General features: G+C 34.3%; 1 pseudogene; it reads left to right on the top strand.

The window, feature by feature from the left end:
* The first annotated feature begins 1,444 nt into the window (after nt 1–1,444).
* LOC129480079 (tetratricopeptide repeat protein 39C-like) lies at nt 1,445–11,929 on the top strand (annotated as a pseudogene).
* The last annotated feature ends 8,574 nt before the right edge of the window (nt 11,930–20,503 follow it).

Raw genomic sequence — 20,503 nt, forward strand, 5'->3', positions numbered from 1 at the left:
CTATGTTCGTGTGTGTGTGTGTGTGTGTATACACACACATATACATATAGTTATCAATAAATGTTTCACTTCCAAAATTATTTAAAACATTTAGCTACTGACTGAATTCATCTGTTTTTCAAGATTACTTACTCCAGTATTCTACTCCAGATATTATTCCAACACTTTGCATCATCTAATTTACTGACACTACCAGTTTTTAAACTTCACCACGCCTATCATTTTCTTCCTTTCTTCTTTACTCAACATGTAGACAGGGCTTCATCATTTTCTTTCCCTGCTCTACATTTCTTATACTTGCTGGGAAAATCTCTCATCTCAAATTTTAATGATTAAAACCAATTAATTTCCTCTTCAGTGATTGTATGCAAGAAGTATACAATTGGAAAAAATTGAAACAGCTATGCTCACTCTTTTGATTTTATGTAAATGGAGATACTTATATATCTCATGCAATTTATAATTTCTACTAAGCAATCCTCCTATTTTTCCCCTAGGTTATGAATTCTCAAATACTTCCAATATGAACGTTTTCTCTCATCAAACCTCTAACATCTCCTTGCCTCTTGCATCAAGCTGATACTCTGCCATCTATTTTACAGAAAAGGGAGTAACAGAAGAAAATACTCACCTTTCTTCAAGAAATATTCCAACTGCTCTGCATCTGTGAACGTGCTCTGCCTTCACTCCTGTCACTGAAGATCCTTCACTGCACAGCTCTTTATCTCTACTCAACGTGAGTCTTAATGTCTCTTTAGTTAATTGTATAATGGCCATAATCCTCCCAGAAATTTCTGTTGATACTTCATCACAATGTTAAAATAAATCACGGGTCTTGGTCATAACTTCAAGATAGTACTTGCCCAAGTTACTTATTAATTAGAAATGGAAAGATAGTAATATCAAAGAGCAGAAGTCACACACTACCTGAACTCAGCAAAACAAGTTAAGCTCATCAGTAATGGGACAAATAGAAATCATGTGCTTCCTATCATTATGCTCAGAGAAGGATGAAATATTTCATCTGGTAACCCTGCCAAAAATGTTTAACTTGAATTTAATCATAAAGAAACATCATACAAATATGTAAATAGAGGAACATCCCACAAATATCAAGGACATCAAAGACAACAAAAATCCAGGGAATTGTTCCAGATTATGGGAGATTAAAGAAATTTAACAACTCAATGCAAGTTAAAATCCTGCCTTGGATCTAGGACCAGATTTTTGTCACTTACAGCAATGGAACAATAGGAAAAATTTAAGTAAGGTCATTAAATAAGATACTGGTACTGTATCAATGCTGATACTACAGTTTTTATACTTGCACTATAGTTAAATATAATCTTCATCTTTTTTCTTTACTTAAGAAAAAATATTGAACATAACAGGAAAGACTTAAAACACTGTAAGATGGTAACAGAAAATTCAACAGGTTTTTGACATGTTTGCTACAGTATGTGGAGGTACTGACCTGAAAAATACAGAAATTCACCATTCTGAATTATCTTGTATTTTATTTCAAATCCGTTTAATTAACCTTTCAATCATATGGTTTTAAATATCCATGTCTTATATAGAAAACTGCTTGAAACATTTCTGTGTTACTTGAATAATCATTATGTGTATATGCATAAACCAGGAAAGGTCTAATTGCTATTTGCACGGATTATTTACAGCTAAGTGGCCCATGAAAAAAATGAGTCCATAAAAATACTATTGTATGCTAAAACCAACCTGTCTTGCTCATTTTAATTGTGAATGAGAATATCAGTTTATAGATTTTAGAAGCATAGGCTTATAAATGTTTCTCACAAACAAGAACAAAGGTTATAGAAGCAATCTGTCAACTAAATGCTTTAATAAACTTTCATACATAATGCTTTATTTCCCCCAGAAAACTGGGTTTTCTGTTTCCAAAAGGCAGGTCACTAAGATGCCTCTTTTATTCTGTGTAACTAACTTATTATTATTTTAATTAATATAGTTGTAGTATGTATGTATGTATTTATGTATGTATGTATGCATGTATTGAGACAGAGTCTTGCTCTGTCACCCAGGCTGGAGTTCAGTGGCACGATTTCAGCTGACTGCAACTTCCACCACCTGGGTTTAAATGATTCTCCTGCCTCAGCCTCATGAGTAGCTGGGACTACAGGAGCGCGCCACCACGCCTGGCTAATTTTTGTATTTTTAGTGGAGACGGGGATTCCCGATGTTTGACAGACTGATCTGGAACACCTGACGTCAGGTGATCCGCCCGCCTCGGCCTCCCAAAGTGCTGGGATTACAGGCCTGAGCCACCGTGCCTGGCCTGTTGTAGCATTTCAACAGATCTAACATGGTGACCGCCATGGAGTTGATTTGTTGTTGTTGTTGTTGTTGTTGTTGTTGTTGTTTTCAATCATTTGTATGGCATATATATTCAGGTCATTTAAAAATAGAAGTTTCTAGGTTGGTGAGCACTTGAAGGTTCTGGAAGGGTGGCATGCCCTGAGAGGGCGTGAAAGCTCTATGCCCCTTCCCGCATACCGTGCCCTGTGCATCTCTCCTATTTGACTGTTCCTGAGTTGTGTCCTTTATAGTAAGTCATGACAAATCAAGTGTCTTAACTCGTTTTCATAATGCTTTGGAACTTGCAATACGTCTGAGAGAAATTCAACATGTCTGTCTATATGAAATTGGTTGGTGCCAAATGATAAAGCTGGATAAATAAAGCAAGGATAAATTTGATTCCTTAGAGAGGCTGAAAAAAATAAAGGGTTCAGAGGGTCCCAGTGCTATCTGCCTGTTTAACTGCAGTTTGTCAGGAATCCACTGGTAATGTGGGAGGCACAGTTTGTCTTTAAAGAAGCTCACAAACTCTTCAAAAGGAAAAACAACCAAATTGAACAGTTCTCTGTGAAAAAGTTAGAGGGAGTTTGGAAACAAACCTTAACCAAACTGCCCTGTGTGCTGGCATCTACCGAAGTGTTATACTTAAGAAAGCCCTTCCAAACTGTTCTGTTCCCAGCCTATAGAGGAATTAGTCAAATTTCACCAGTGAGTGGATAATTCATCTGTTGGATTAAAGTATTTGCTTCTTGGTGCCATACATAAATCTCTAGGAAACTCAGAAGATGTTGTTCAGTTATTTCAGCAAGCAATTAAAGATGAGTTGTGTCATCAGTATAACTTATATGTTCAACTGTATGCTTGCTGTGAACTTGTCTATTTTCTGTTAGTGAAAGCAGAGACTAGAGAGAAGCAGAACTCTACTTTTTTTTTTTATTTTTATTATACTTTAAGTTTTAGGGTACATGTGCACAATGTGCAGGTTTGTTACATATGTATCCATGTGCCATGTTGGTGTGCTGCACCCATTAACTGGTCATTTAGCATTAGGTATATCTCCTAATGCTGTCCCTCCCCCCTCCCCCCAGCCCACAACAGTCCCCGGAGTGTGATGTTCCCCTTCCTGTGTCCATGTGTTCTCATTGTTCAATTCCCACCTGTGAGTGAGAACATGTGGTGTTTGGTTTTTTGTCCTTGCGATAGTTTACTGAGAATGATGATTTCCAGTTTCTTCCATGTCCCTACAAAGGACATGAACTCATCATTTTTATGGCTGCATAGTATTCCATTGTGTATATGTGCCACATTTTCTTAATCCAGTCTATCGTTGTTGGACATTTGGGTAAGAACTCTACTTCTTAAGAAAAGTAGGATTGCTCTGGCTCCAACTTTGAAAACGGATTGCATTTTTACATCGATTCCAGTCTTTCTCAGAAAATTGGTTTCTCAGTGACAGATCTGATATTTCTGCTCTGTCACTCTCCACCCAGGTTCTGTTTTTTAAGATCAAAGCAGAGGACAAAGCTCTTGTAAAGATGAGCTTTTGTTCTGAAAATCACCTATGCCAAAGACACATTTTTCCAGTTAGGCTGACATATTAAATATCTCCTCTTTTAAACATATAACTAAAACGTAATAATAATAATAATAATAACTACCTGGGAAGACAGTTAAATGAATTCGTTCATTTTAATTTTGTGATTTATTAATTTTAAAACAAAATTAAACTAAGTATTCAAAAATAAAATACAGAAGCGACTAATCTCAGTCATTATTGATCTCAGCATATTCACACTTAAAGAGAAGGGGGGCAAAATAGCCATACATTCTTCGTTTTTATTTTTGTGTTTGTTTGTTTCAATGATAAAAACAGATGAGTCTATTCTTCTAGATACCAGAAATTGTCATAGCACCATAAACTGTAAGTTATTAAAGTTCTTAATTAAACAGCTTTTACCTGTAACACACTCTAGTTGAGTCTCATTTTAATTTTCTTTATACTACCTTTCCTTTGAAATAGAAAGTAAATAATGTTCTCTTGGCAGCTGTTTTCCCTTATTAACTAATTATGATTATATTTATCCAATATTTATTGGACTTTTACCACACATAGAGTACTGTGGTAGGCTCTGACAATACAATAGTGAATGAAATATGTCCCCATCTCCATAAATGAATATATGGATTTCTAGAAATGGTAACTAAGTAAGCAGGATATCAGAATAAGAGACAAACAGGATAAAGTGAAAAGATAATTCTGAGAATACTTTCGAACTCTGCATTGTAGTTTTGTCCTTGTTTCATACAATATCCAGATATCCATGTTTATTTACTATTAAATGATGAAAAGAATAAAAAATATGTGACTCATGTGAAGACAGATGTCAAGGGCAAAAAACCAACCAAACCAAACAAACCTGGACTTATTTTATTATTTTTTTTAAATTTCTGCTTTCACTGATTTTTTAATATAATTACAATGAAGGTAATCTTTGCTTATGCAGAGAAGAATATTCAAGAGAAAAAAGATGATAAATTTGAAATCAAGAGCCAACTTATTAGAAAGTTCAGTGCATTTGTTTTGATATTCAATTAAATGTCTAATTTGAATATTAGATTTTTTAAAAAAGCATGCCCATCATTGAAAGCTCAATCGAAATTAGCCAAATTCTTTAGAATCTTTAGAGATGCTTAACATAATATAATATTCCTATACTCAATGAGAATATTTCATAATTTTTGGCTTAAAAATTGAGCATAATCTATAGTCTAAAAATGTAATGAAAAGAAAGTAGGTAGAAGCTACCCACATTTGCAGTCTTGGCTGTGTCCTAGGCTCCTCTTGATGGGCATTGCTCATATCTGTAGCATACAAATACCTTTACAATAGGTAGATCTGCTTCAGTAAGAATGTTATAATTTACGTAGTTTTTTTCTTCTCTGAGAATATTAATTTAAAGTTTTTTTATTTGCAGAGGTCAAACCTCATGTAGTAAATTTTTCTTTTCACAATATTTCTCCAGCTATCCTCCTTTTTTCATTATCTTCAGATACATAGCTTTTCACCTAATCTAATTCAGAAATTGCAGTGTGTGGTCATTTCATATTTTCTGTCTTTCTTCTCTAATCCATGAAAACTAGCATCCAATTTAAATTCTTAAAACTTAAACCTGACACAAACACTTTCCTTATTTGAAATTATATAAAAGCAAACAAAAATCTCAAATTACCCCATTCCTTCCATAATTAAATGCGTTTTTCTCACATTGACAGTTCATGCTTCACCCACCAATTCTTATTTTGCATTCACTATCTGCTCCCAATACCTTTTCTGATAACCAAAATGTTTCACTGAACACCCTTAGTATTATTTAGCTTCAGTAATGGTATCAATAATGGCTAACATTGTCTCTTGGAGCTTTATATATACCAGGCATCTTCCAGAGTATAAAGTAAAATAAGGGTAACTTTCATAATATTAAGGTTCTGCAAATAGTAAGAGACAGTGCCTGGCTTTGAATCATTCTTCTCCATTACTATATCTTACCTTATTTTATAATTATTTATTCAGGTGAATTAATTTTCCTGTTCCTACTCCCCCATCTGATTGTTAGTTGTAACAAGTAGAGACTGGCTAACCATCTTCAAATCCCATGTCATCAATATTTGAATATTTATTGACTCAATAAGACTAACACAGCTGTATAAATATATAGAACACAGGTGAAATAAAACCACATGTGTAAATGTTTACACCAATACTAATAATTAGAATTAATTATGTTAATTAAATACTTCTTTGTGATGCAAAAGAGTAATTCTACCAGTGTCACTTAATTATCTTGATATTATTCTTTACAGTAAATTATCAAAATCTGAAGTTCCTAAATGTGTTTATTTATATTACAACAGATATGAATTAGTCTGATCAACCATAATTATAGTGAAAATTTGAGCATGCCAAAGAATATATGCAATAGTGTATTGAATGATTATTACAATAATGAGCAAACTAAACTCTATTCAACCAATTTTAAAAGTCACATTAGAACCTTAACAAATAATGCTTCTCTTGTTGAGAATTATAAGGAATAATGCTTTCATTTATTTAAACTAGTCATTTTTGAGGAAAGTATTAAAAATAGCTATTACCTATGGACTTATAATGATTATAGTGTACAATTCTGAGTCCAAGAAATCAGACTAACGTATTGTGTTTTCTTAGAAGTTGTGAATTAAATAAATTGTGCGGAAGTGCTCAGAGAGTGATGAGGTTGTAACACTGGGGCTAATACCAAAGAGTATGCCAGACAATTTTTTAAAAATTATTATTATTATTATTTTAAGTTCTGGGGTACATGTGCAGGATGTGCAGATTTGTTACATAGGTAAACCTGTGCCATGGTGGTTTGCTGCACCTGTCAACCCATCACCTAGGTATTAACCCCAGCATGCATAAGCTATTTTCCCTAATGCTCCCCCCGCCATCACCAGCCGTCCCTCGACAGGCCCCAGTGTGTTGTTACCCTCCCGGTCTCCATGCGTTCTCATTGTTCAGCTCCCACTTATAAGTGAGAATATGCAGTGTTTGGTTTTCTGTTCCTGCTTTAGTTTGCTGAGGATAATGGCTTTCAGCTTCACCCATGTCCTTGCAACATTCTAAGAAAAAATTTGAGGTAATCTTTTACATTTTCTTTTCAAATGCTCTAAGAATTCCAGTACAAAGCATCCAAACCTGAAGATACTTCAAGAAGTCTTTCATCTACTATCAGTTACAAAACCCGAATTTCCAAGATTTTTTTTAAAATTTGTCTTGACAAAAACACCATCCCTGGCATTCAACAAGGATGGTAGACGGTTAAATATACATACAGTATTTTATCGGAACAACGTAGATACCTTATTGCCTGTAGTTCTTTACTATAGTTCATTTTGATCTCTTACACTACCTGAGCTCTACCTTGCTCATTTTATTACTTTTTTTTTATGCATTTAAAATGAGATTTCTCCAATTACTAGGGATTTCTAATCTTTTTACATTATAAAATAATACTTATCTATTGACTTCAATAGGAAATACAAAGTTTGTCAATCTTAAGTGACTCTACCTCACCAATAAAACAGTTTTTGGGGAATCATTATATATATCAATTTCCTTTTGGAAAATTAAGTTAGCATATTACACATGATGGTAACTTATACAGTAAGCAAAGTATGTACTTTTGAATAAACCAATATTTAAGGCATTTTACTATGCAACGACTTTTTTCTTGCAGTATATATAATAACATCTTATAAACCACTGCTTTATTAAATAAAATATGGGAGAGGCAGAGACAGAAGGTTATTCCCAAGGAACTATTCTCTACTTGTTTTAAAAAATTGGCATTTTCCTTTTGTCCATACTTATCAGCATGAAATTAAAAAAAAAGAGTATAATTCGAAGCTTCAATTACGTGGGAATGTGGCTATGATCTAATATCTCTCTGCTGCTGGTAAAAAAGAAGTGGCTAAAATTGATTTGTATGTTTGTGTGATTAGCTTATAATAAGACAAATTTGCTAAATTATTACAAATATTAACAAAATCTTAAAAGACAATGGTATGTATAATTCTTTGTTCTTTACAAAATATTTTTGGAAATTTGATTCTACTCATATCGAATATTTATTATCGTTGTAAAGTTTTCAATTCATAGGGAATATTTGCATCATTTATGGAAGTAAGTTTTGTGTTTTTCTGCATTTTAACCATTAAGTATCATAGGGAAATTTTTATTTTTTTGATATGAAATTTTTTTCAAGTGATATGTTTTATTAAACTTCAAACATTTTTCTCAAATTTTAATTTTGAAATGCCTACTGGTCTTATTTCCCAGAGTGCTAATAATCTGAATAGTGAGCTCTTATTATTTGAAAAAATTGTGGCCTTTCAACCTCTAACTTTATCTTTATTTTATTTTAATTTTATTTATTTTTAAACTTTTATTTTAGGTTCAAGGGTACATATGCTGGATTTTATATAGGTAAAATTGTGTCATGGGAGTTTGTTGTACAGATCATTTAATTACCCAGATACCAAGCCTAGTACTCAATAGCTATTCTTTCTACTTCTCTCCCACTCCCACCCTCCAACCTGGGTAGGCCCCAGTGTTTGTTGTTGCCCTCTTTGTGTCGATGTGTTTCATCATTGAGCTCCCACTTACAAATGAGAATATGCAGTATTTGGTTTCCTGTTCCTGTGTTACTTTGCTACGGATAATGTCCTCTAGCTCCATGCATGTTCTTGCAAAAGACATGATCTTGTTTGTTATTATGGCTTCATAGTATTCAATGGTGTATATGTACCACATTTTCTTTGATCAGTCTGCCATTTATGGGCATTTATGTTGATTCCATGTCTTTGCTATTGTGAACAGTGATGCAGTGAACACACCCATGCATGTTTCTCTATGACAGAATAATTGATGTTATATGAGAGAATAATTGATATTCCTTATTGGGTATTACCCAGTAATTGGATAGCTGGCTTGAATGGTAGTTCTGTTTTAAGCTCTTTGAGGAATCACCACATTGCCTTCCACAATGGTTGAGCTAATTTATACTCCCACCAACATTGTATAAGTGTTACCTTTCTCTGCAATCTCACTAACATCTGTTTGTTTGTTTGTTTTGACTTTTCAGTAATAACTATTCTAAATGGTGTGAGAGGGCATCTTACTGTGGTTTACATTTGCATTCCTCTAACAATTAGTAATATTGAGCTTTGTTTCATATGCCTGTTGGCCACATGTATGTCTTCTTTTGAAAAGTGTCCTGTTGTTTTCATTTGCCCACTTTTTAATGTTTTTTTTTTTCTTGTAAATTCATTTAAATTCCTTATGGATACTGGATATTGAACCTTTGTAAAATCTATAATTTGGAAATATATTCTCCCATCCTGTATGTTGTCTGTTTACTTCATTGATAGTTTCTTTTGCTGTGCAGAAGGGCTTTAGTGTAATTAGATACCATTTGTCAATTTTTGTTTTGTTCAGTCTTCTTCCAGTCTTTTCCCTCTATTATTTTCTTGAAATAAAATCATACTAAACATTATATTTCATATGTTGTTTTAGTTTATTTTGCATTTTATTTTATTATACAGGCAATATCAGAACTGTAAAAAAGTGTGTAGTCTTTTTTTCCTTACAAACCAAATACTCACAAAGCCAATACCCAGATCAAGAAAAAGAATATTCACAGAATTCCAGATATCTCTTTGTTTCTCTCCTTCTAGACATTAATCCCCTACAAAAGTAAACACTAGCCAAACTCACTGTGCCGTAAATTAGATTTTCCTCTTTCTGACATTTATATAAACTGAATCACAAATTTTAATTTTGTGTAGTGGTTTCATCGATTCAACATTATGTTTGTGCAGTTTAACCTGGTGGTTGAAAGTAACCATGATGCATTTGTTTTTGCTGCAATTTATCCATTCTGTTTTTCACAGACCTTCAGGTTCTTTCCCTTTCTGAGTTATTACGACTAATACTGCTATTGATGGCCTATGTAGGGATTGTCATTGTATACATACGTAGAAATAGAAGAGCAGAGTCTGCAGGTTGTAGTGAAATGTATCCAGTATACATTTAATAGTATTCAATTCTATCATTAAAAATAACTAGAACATATATATGAAACAAAAAAGAAACAAAACATAAGACTGTTGGATGAATCTAACTATACAGACAAGTAGCTTGTGAGATAAGTTACACATAAATTATGAAATAAATTTTAGTTGTCAACATAAAAAAGAAGGATGGAAGGACTAAGAAGGCATAGGGATATTCATTAAGTATATGAGGAACTTTGATACCCCAAATTCTGCACATAAAACATTAAAATTCATGATACAGTAAATATGCAAGCCACATGAGTCATTCAATATTCACAGAGCTTTTAACCAGCCACCCATTAGTGACGCCCATCGTCATTCATTTGTCCTCTGCCATACAGTACCCGTAACTGTTTATCTGGCCAATTCGTAAGGCTCAGCTACAGGCATGCACCTTCCTGAGTGCCTTCAAAAGAACAAGAATGTTATAGTTACAGGCCCCTCTATCTGCTGACTTCCTTTTTTTATACCTTAACTCTGCTTCTTGTATCCCTGCCATCAGTAGGAAAACCTGATGAAGCATAAAGAGATAGGATACATGTACATTGCATAAAACAAGACTCAGGTAGCTTGGTCATTCTACTCTGCTTGCATGCTATCCTAAGTGTATAACCCTACCTTCTTCTCTTTCCCCTTGGTTCTTACAGTGTATTTGAAATAAATTCGATAAACCATGAGATTCATTTATTTCAATTTTCTCAGTGAGTCTGTTCTGTGACTTTAGTAATACACTTGTATCAATTTTTCACACTTCCACAAGGATAGAATGCAATTATATAGGCATTCCAATTAAATTAATAAGAGGATGAATTCGTGCCCTAAAAAATATTCTCTAAAATGAAAGCAATATCCAAGATGAAGAAATCTAATTTAGAAGGACTATCAAACAACACACCCACAGTTTATATTAAGAAGTTGAATATTCAGACCCAAACTCAATTTAGATTTAATAAGCCTCCCAAAAAAGGTCTTGAAATCTAAAAGAAAAAGCCCAAGTCTAAAAAAGATAACTTTGATATTGTTGGAAACTTTAACAAATGACAAATAACAGAATATGACAGAAAAAAGATAAAATATCAAATACCCAAGTATGAGGAAATGACCCCAGAAATTATTTTCAATAGAAAGCAACTCAAAGCCAAGGCAGATAGCTTAGACATTATATAATGATATCTTATGAAAGAATAGGGCAAAACATTAAGATACAATAGCCCAGCTCTAGAAAACAGAATACATAAATTTGTATTTGCTTCTCCCTTCTCAGTCTCTACTCAGAGGATAACAAAGTGAACATTATGATCTGCTGATGTTTATTTACAAATCCTGAGAAATTGCTGGTGACCACTGAACTTTAAATTCAGGAACTAGGAACTACACCAGATCAAAATTTCTATAAATGAATTAGAGTGTGTAACTAAAACTTAGGAAAAAGTAATGAATGGATAGAGCAAATTAGGAAACGCTCTATTCAGAGCCGCTCTTCTACAGGCTGCAGGCAGTAAACGTTGGTGGTAACTGCACCATGCCATCTCCACTAGTGCACAGAGTGCACAGCTGTGGGTGCATGGCTGCCTCCACTTAGATTTCAAAAAATGTCCCAGACACCCTCAGGGCCCAGGCAGAGAGCTGCCACAGGGGCAGGGCCACTTTAGAGACCTCTCACTAGGGAAATGTCTAGTGGAGGTTTGGGAACAGGTCTACCCTCAAGACCCCCACCTATGTTAAACTCCAGCCAAGGAGAGCCATAGACTTCGTGTCACCACTGTGCCTGGGACCACTGGAACCACACCTGGGACAGTTGCGTATTGGTGTGCCAGAAAGCAGGGAGCAGAGATTTGTGGTGTTACAGGAAAGGGAGGAGAGTGTGGAGGCCAGTAGGGGCCTCGGGTCTCTCCTGATATTTTTCTGTCCCCCAGGCCTTGGAACTCTAGATCTATGATAGAAGTGACAGACCTGATGATCTCCAAAATGAGTTTAAGGTCATTCCTCCATTGTCTTGATGAATAGCACCTAGCTGTCTTCATCCATAGGAAGGACTGCTTGTCCATGCCCTTGGTGTAATCTTGTAAACGGCTTTCTCATTCTTTGCAACATGGGGAGACTGTGGTTTTTCCAAATCTTTCAGTTCTGCTTCCTTTTTATCAATTTCATATTTACATTTTTTTCTCTTATCTAGTATTTTATTTTAAGTAGTCAAGTGAAGCCAAGCTGCTCCTTCAACATTTTGCTTAGAAATTCTTTTGTCAAATACCCCATTTCATCTCTCACAAGTTTCACCTTCCACAAAACACTAGGACATGAACACAATTCAGCCTAGTTCTTTGCCACTTTATAACAAGGATTACCTTTCCTCCAATTTTCAATAACTTGCTACTTACTTTTTATCTGAGCTTCATCAGAATGGAAACACTGTTCATATTTCTATCAACATTCTCTTCAAACTATCTTAGAAAACATCTTCTAAGAAGACTGAGGCTTTCTCTCTAACTTTTGTCTTCTTCTGAGCCCTCAACAGAATTACTCCTAATGCTCCCCCATTTATGGCAATGTGGGCTTTTTCCTAGCGTGTACTTCCAAAGTCTATCCATTATGCAGTTTCAAAGTCTCTTCCATATTTTTAGGTATTTGTTCCAGCATCAGCCTCACTTCTGGTAGCAATTTCTTTCTTAGATTATTCAGGCTGCTTTAACAAAATACCTTGGATTGGATAATTTATAAACTACAGAGATTAATTGTTCATGGTTCTGGAGGCTGGAAAGGCAAAGATCAAGGTGCCAGCAGATTCAATGTCTGGTGAAGGCTCACTCTCTTCCTCACAAATGGTACCTTCTTGCTGTGTCTTCACATAGTAGAAGGGGCAAACAAGTTCCCTTGGGTGGGCCTCTTTTATAAGGCACTTATCCCATCTACCTCATGACCGATCACCTCCCAAAGGTCTCACACTATTCCACTGAGGATTAGACATCACATATGAATTTTGGGAGAATGAAAACATTCAGAGCACAGCAAATAGTGTATCAAATTAGTATTCCCAAAACCTGAATCAAATATTACATAAAAGAGGTAGCAGTGAAATAGATACTTTAATAAAATGTGGTTATACATTTAAAATATATAACCCTAATATCCTTTCCATAATATATAAATAATTTTAATCACTCTAATTTCTAATTTCACAATGCATGCAATCTCAAGAGCTAATTCCTTTAAAAATCAAGTGAATTATTTTAGATTAACACATAAATAAAGCTTAGATCCACATATCTGTTGGCAAATGAATAAAACATCTTAAGACATTTTAATATGCCAATTACCAGGCTTTACAGTACTGCATGTCTACTCTCAAGTAGCATTCAAGCTATAATTTTTTTTCTGGTTTTGGTTAATATTTTTCATCTACATTTCTCTAACTTTTACAATACATATTTTAAAAAGTTAAGCAGAGTGAAGAATAATGTCAATAATAATAATTATAGTGTCTAGTACTTTTCATAACTTGGCTATAAAAGCATTTTCATATGCATCATCTCATTGGATTATCACCAGAAATAAATATTATTATCATAGATATACAAAGAAGTGAGGCAAATACAATTTTATGATTACATGAAACTAATAAAGCCATTAAATTGCAGAGCTGGAAATTTCTTCAAGATATTTTAACTTCAATTGAAAAGCTATTTTCCACAGTTCACCTACTTCATAGAGAAAAATGAGAAGAATCCCACTCATAGTAATATTTGTCACTGTAGTGATATAAAATTTGTTATCGAATTAAAAGTTGTTAGAACTTTTATATTATTTATTGCTTTCTGAAATATTTTTATTCATATACCCTGTGAACTTGTTCCTTCTAAGTTACAATAGTTTATAATTCTTTTCAAAATCACTTTTTATTTATAGAATTCCCTGTTTCTTCAAGTACATTATCTTTTCAGAACTAAATCATGTAATCAATATTATAATAACTAATCCATACAGTAAATTATTAACGTTATTATTTTTGTTAATTTGTACTTATGCTTCATTCCTTGTAGGCTTTCTTCCTTCATTTTTTGAAGGAATATGTAGTGAAAAATTTCCGCTTATTGTCCCAATAATTTAATTCTCCTTCCTTCATTCCTTCCTTATTTCCTTCCTTCCTTCCTTCCCTCCTTCCCTCCCTCCTTCCCTCCTTCCTTCCTTCCTTCCTTCCCTCCTTCCTTTTATAACTTATTTCTCTAACAGATGCATACCTGACTGGTATTTTTTTTTCATTCTCTATTCCTTATAAATCATTCTCCAGTTTCTTACTTACTAAAATTCTAAAGCCCCCACTTCATCTTAGAACTTGGGTAACTACTTGTTAAAACTTTCCCTAGACTGACATTCAGAATCTGCAAAACTCTGAACGAGCCTTTACTATTTAAGCTTATCTGCACACCATAATACTTCTGTTTAAGTCTTAAGGCACCATATGTTCACTTAACCCTACATGTGTTATGCTTAAGCTCCACAGCAGGTGTTTATACATTACTGTCCTCTTAACTAAGCACATCACATCCATATTTCGGATAAAGTTGGTGAAACTTTCAATAATTGTCCCAGCCATCTTTTATTTTGCCTACTCTCAACCCCTGAAACAATTATTTTGAAACGTAAATCACCCGATCCCTTCATGGTTACCTAGCTTCTGTGTGTGGATTTTATATAATTCAAAATTGCATTACGACAACAGTAATATGTCTTATGAGTCTTGTTTATATGAGATGTGTCATTTAATTTAAAAAGAGATCATCTGCACCAGTCAACTAGGATTTGTTTTAAAAATAAGTATGCCTAGCTTTTTCCTACTTTCAATCTACTGATTTAGAGTTTTTGGGTTATCTTGACTGACTAGAAATCTACATTTTTAACATGTGTACTCAGGTGATTTTTACACACATTGAGTTGTGAGGACTACTGGTATTATGGAGAATGATGTTGGAATTAACAGTTGTGAAGACTTTACTTCTCTGTAAGCTTGAGTTTTTTCTACTGTGTAAAACATATATAATAGCTATTGCACTGGTTGGGTGTGATAAATGTGTGTAGGCTAACATAAAGTTCCTACACACAACAAGTTCTCAAAAGGTATTTTTTTTTTTTTTTTTTGAGATGGAGTCTCACTCTGTCGCCAGGCTGGAGTGCAGTGGCGCAATCTCGGCTCACTGCAACCTCCACCTGCTGGGTTCAAGTGATTCTCATGCCTCAGCCTCCCGAGTAGCTGGGATTACAGGCATGTGCCACCACACCTAGCTAATTTTTGTATTTTTAGTATAGACGGGGTTTCACCATGTTGGGCAGGATGGTCTCATTCTCCTGACCTCGTGATGCGCCCACCTCGGCCTCCCAAAATGCTGGGATTACAGGCTTGAGCCACCGCACCCAGTCGGCATTTGGTCATTTGTATATTTAACTAGGAGAATACTGCCAAAATTCATTCGCTACTTATATAAACTTTTCATACAAAAAGACCAACCATTTTATTTGAAAAGTCTTGATGGAAATACATAATTTTTATTACATTTATATCCAAGTGTTATAGATTGAACTGTGCCCTGCAAAATGATACACTGAAGTCAGGACTCACAGTAACCCAGAACATGACCTTGATAAAAAATTGTGTCATTATAGGTATAGCTAGTTAAAATGAAGTCATATTGAGCTAGGTTAGATCTTTAAATTAGTATATCTGATGTCCTTATAAGAGAGGAGAAAGTCCAGTGAAAAGCCAGATACAAGAGAGATATGAGGGCACACAGGGAGAAAATAGTTATGTAACAATTGTGGCAGAGGTTGGAACATTGTTGCCATAGCCAAGGAATGCCTGGAGCTCGCAGAAGCTGGATAAGCTAAAAAAGAATCTTCCTTTACAGGTTTCTGAGGGAAAATGGCTCTGCCAAAATTTTGGTTCTTCTAGAATCAAGACTTTTAACCTCTAGAACTGTAGAGAACTAATCTCTGTAGTTTTAGTCCACCCAGTTTATAGTACTTTGTTATGGAAGCCCAAGGAAAATAATACACTAGGAATAGGGAGATAGGTTTTATTCAAGTGATTTTTTTCATTCTTCCTTATTTTTTGTATTTAATTTTTTAAAATTTGTGTCAATATATTAAATACTTAACATTTTAAATTTTAATTTTTATTACTGTGCATTGTTTTCATAATAATCATTCTAATTTTATACTTCAAAATTTTATCAATGAGATATATTTGGACCATATCTTAGAACATATTATCATTCATCTATGACACAACAGAATGTGAAGTCAAGAGAAAATTTGGTCTTACAATTGAAAAAAAAATCGTCATTTTCCAGTTCGAAATTCAATAGAAAAATCATGTTTCTGTTATAAAAGATTCTCCAATTTACTCTCTTAAAAACTTTATTTTCCCCTTTTAAGCTATGTCCTGCAATTTTCCTTTGAATCATCGTGAAGCACATAATGTAATATTGGTTTGTTCTTTGTCACTTTAAAAAAATGTATTTGTGTTAAATGAGTTTTATTGGCAGTGATAGATGGGAGGATTTTGATCAGGAAAACATCATTGAGAAAGCAAAATTTTCTGAGCCATTTTTTATTTTTTGTAGAAAACATTATAACACTGGCCTAATTCAATACATGTTGAATGAAGACATGTAACAATTAATTAACTAACAGATTAACTGGTTAACATGTGAAAGGGAATAGGAAGGGAAATGCATCAAGGACAAGGTTGGTTTAAGAGTTTAGAACGATAGGAAGGAGGATGCATATTGTGAAAGCTATGAGGAGACCATTTTAATTATAGAGACTATATTGAAGGTAAGAATGATTACACAAATTCAAGTATTAAGAGAAAGTTAGCATCCGGACATGAATAAAAAATGATTTAAAACTATAAGCAGCATGTTTAATTTATTAAGCCTTACTGGTTGCAAATGTTATATTGCAATTCTATTGGCCTTACAAAAACAATTGTAAGATAATGCCTCCAAATTAGTTACAATTTCAAGAATAATATGGCCAACTGAAAAAATAAGCAAATGAAGGAAGTAATATAACCCTTGCAATACTGCACAGTGAAATAGAAAAGGTGAACTGTCTGCCAGAGTCAAATGGGGAGCTAAAATAACAGAGGAATGTTCTACAGAAAAGGCACAGGATTTGGTAAAAGATTGCTTAAGGACTGTTTTAAGCCATGGGCTATCTGTCTCCAGAATCCTGGTAACATAAAATACTTGACTATAGAATGTAAACAGTTTACTGTTTGGAGCTTGAGAAGAGCAAATGACTGTAACTCTTTGGGAGGAGGGAGACAGGAAAAGCAAGCAATAATATCTATTCATATTCCTAGGCAGTCTTGCTGTTTCTGAAATACTGAGAAAAATGTAGAAGGGGTACAATATGTTCATAAAATATATCTTTATTAATTATACCACCACAAAAGAGAAAGTAGTGATGCATCTTTTACCCCAATCATGAAAAAACAAAACAAAAAACAAGAATATATGTTGCAAGGGCACCATCTGCTGGAAGATCAGTAAACAAACATAAACCAGCTCAGAGGACAGTCATCTGTTCACAAAATTATAATGTCAATGTCCTCCATCTAATCAAAACTGCAGCCTATTAAAATATATATGTAAATGTTTAATGATCCTCTGAGGAAGAAATAATAACAAGACAGCTCATTGCATGATGAGAAAGTATAATAAAATCTATGAAGTAATTAGATTGAGTCTCTTGTTAGATACTTTAGTTGCAATTTGCTTTCCGAAGAATGATATTTTTACACAAAATAAACATACATACTAATACAACTGACTATAATATTGTATCTAGTTGTATCTCAACAAATATGTTTGACAGTCTATACAAACTTTGGTAATTAAATTTCTATTTTGTGGTACGAAATGGGATGTATACTCTTTCATAACAGATTTTACACGTATTTTCTTTGATTATATACATACATATAGAGATAGAGAGAAGAGCGATTTTTAAAAAAATGTAATCAGACACAGGATTATATTTCTAGATTTTCATAATTTTATCTCATAAGGTTTTGCAAGCTCTCATTTTTTATTTCTTTCACAGCCTTGCTGAAACCCATACATCTAAATTTTGTTTCCTCCTTATATCCAGAATTGAACTATTCAAGGATAATTTTTCCCATAATATTGGCTTTTCAGTGTTTAGATATGCTTCTCCCACCTGTAGTTAAAATAATGGTTCCACTTCCTGTTTTCAACCCTCTGAAATCTTCACTTTTTATTTCCAGACGTGGGTAGTCTTTCCTCCCATGCAAGCCCCTATGTGTCCCTCCTATCACACTCTCTTTCATCTACCACACACTTTACATTCTGACCTACAAAAAAGGAAGGAAATCGTTCATCAGAATTTCCCTTGAGTATAAGAAATATTGTATTTATTTATTTGTTTAATTTATTTATTTTTGAGACAGGATTTTGCTCTGTTGCCCAGGCTGTGCAATCCAGGTTGTGCAGTGGCATGATCACAGCTCATTGCAGCCTCAGCACAGCTCATTGCAGCCTTGGCCTCATGGGATCAAACGATCCTCCACCACAGCCTCCCAAGTGGCTGGGACCAAATGCATGTGCTACATGATTAGATATGTTTTTTTTTCTTTTTCTTTTTCTTTTTTTTAAAGAGACAAATTCTCCCTATGTTGCACAGGCTACTTTTGAACTGCTGAGCTCAAGGAATCCTCCTGCCTCAGCTTCCTAAATTGCTGGGATTACAGGTGTGAGCCACCACACCTAGCCATTTTGTGTTTAGAACAAATATTCAATAAGTTCAGTATTTTGGAGGTGAAGACACAGATAATATGCACCACTAAACATTATTAAAAATGTGCTTTCTAAAGCAGGTGGACACTGTTGTCTATATGATTATTTGTTTTTGCTAACCAACAATATGAGACTTTGGATATGCATTATAAGAAACAATAGCAGAGTTAAACTTATTTTTTTAAATTATTTCTTTTTAGAGGTAGGATCTCACTCTGTTGCCCAGGCTGGAGTACAGTGGCATAATCACAGCTCACTGCAGCTTCAAACGCCTGGGCTCAAGCAGTCCTCCCACCTCAGCCTCCCAAGTGGCTGTGACTACAGGCATGTTCCACAATGCCCAGTTGAGCTCAACTTATTTTTAACATACAGCAGAGCAAAGCCTGTCCTAGACGCTCTATGACCATGAAGGGATTTTGGAAAAGATAAATAGCTACTACTAATTTTGGAATTTATCTGCTGTAGAGAGGACTATATTAAAACAAACAAAGAAACAAAAAACACCTCCTTTGTCTTTGCTATGTAATCTTTTTTTTTTTTTTTTTTTTTTTTTTTTTTTTGAGACGGAGTCTGCTCTGTTGCCCAGGCTGGAATGCAGTGGCGCAATCTCAGCTCACTGCAAGCTCCACCTCCCGGGTTATGCCATTCTCCTGCCTCAGCCTCCCGAGTAGCTGGGACTACAGGCACCTGCCACCTCGTCCGGCTAATTTTTTTTTTTTTGTATTTTTAGTAGCGACGGGGTTTCACTATGTTAGCCAGGATGGTCTCGATCTCCTGACCTCGTGAACTGCCCACCTCGGCCTCCCAAAGTGCTGGGATTACAGTCGTTTGCTATGTAGTCTTATGATGAAAAATCTAAATTGCTCAGTAAACATTTTATATGATGTTATTATATGGAGGACTCAAAAAAGTGCTATTTCTACACCAAGGTTAGTATAGGTCATAAAGATAGAAAATAATATGCTCTAATAGGCCTTGTCCTGATTGCTAAAGAGTAAACACTTGGCGAGTTCACAATATAAAGTGAGAGTCTCAAAGACACATTCCCTAACCTACATCAAATAGTTTAATTTTATTTAATCCTCTTTTCTGAATACAGCCTTTTCTGAAGTTAATGAATTGGTTTTACTTCATGAAAATAGAATTGTGTAACCAACACCATGTTGAAAATGTAAAAATCTACTTATCATCCACACACACCTACAAAAACACACATTTTATGCTTAATTATTAATTTTCATTACTTTAAAAAGTGTTCAGTTTTTGTTCCACTAAAGACTGACATGCCTCACCCATTGGTAGAATTCAATCATTCATTCATTTAAAAAAATATTGAGCATTGCCAGCTCAGTAGACACTGAGTTGACTTGATTATACTGGATGAGCATTAATACATACACAAGTTCTAAAAAATTTGCTGATAAATGTAATTATAATTAATGCCAGAAAGGAAAACAATAAAAGGTTCTCTGAGAGTAGAAAGTCACACAAAACTTATGGATGGGATGAGTAGGTTCTTCCTAAATTTCATCTTAAAGAAGAGAAACTTGAAGGGAGGCTAAAAGATTGATATGGAAGATCATTTGCAAAAAAGGCTGCAATGACTTCTCTAATCCCTTTGTATACATCTTTTTTGTGCTATGACTTTGCCACTACTTCTATTGATGAGTGAGGTTGATTTCCATATCTTCCAAGTC

This window comes from Symphalangus syndactylus, chromosome 4 (genome assembly GCF_028878055.3).
Source record: "Symphalangus syndactylus isolate Jambi chromosome 4, NHGRI_mSymSyn1-v2.1_pri, whole genome shotgun sequence".
Lineage (NCBI taxonomy): Eukaryota > Metazoa > Chordata > Mammalia > Primates > Hylobatidae > Symphalangus > Symphalangus syndactylus.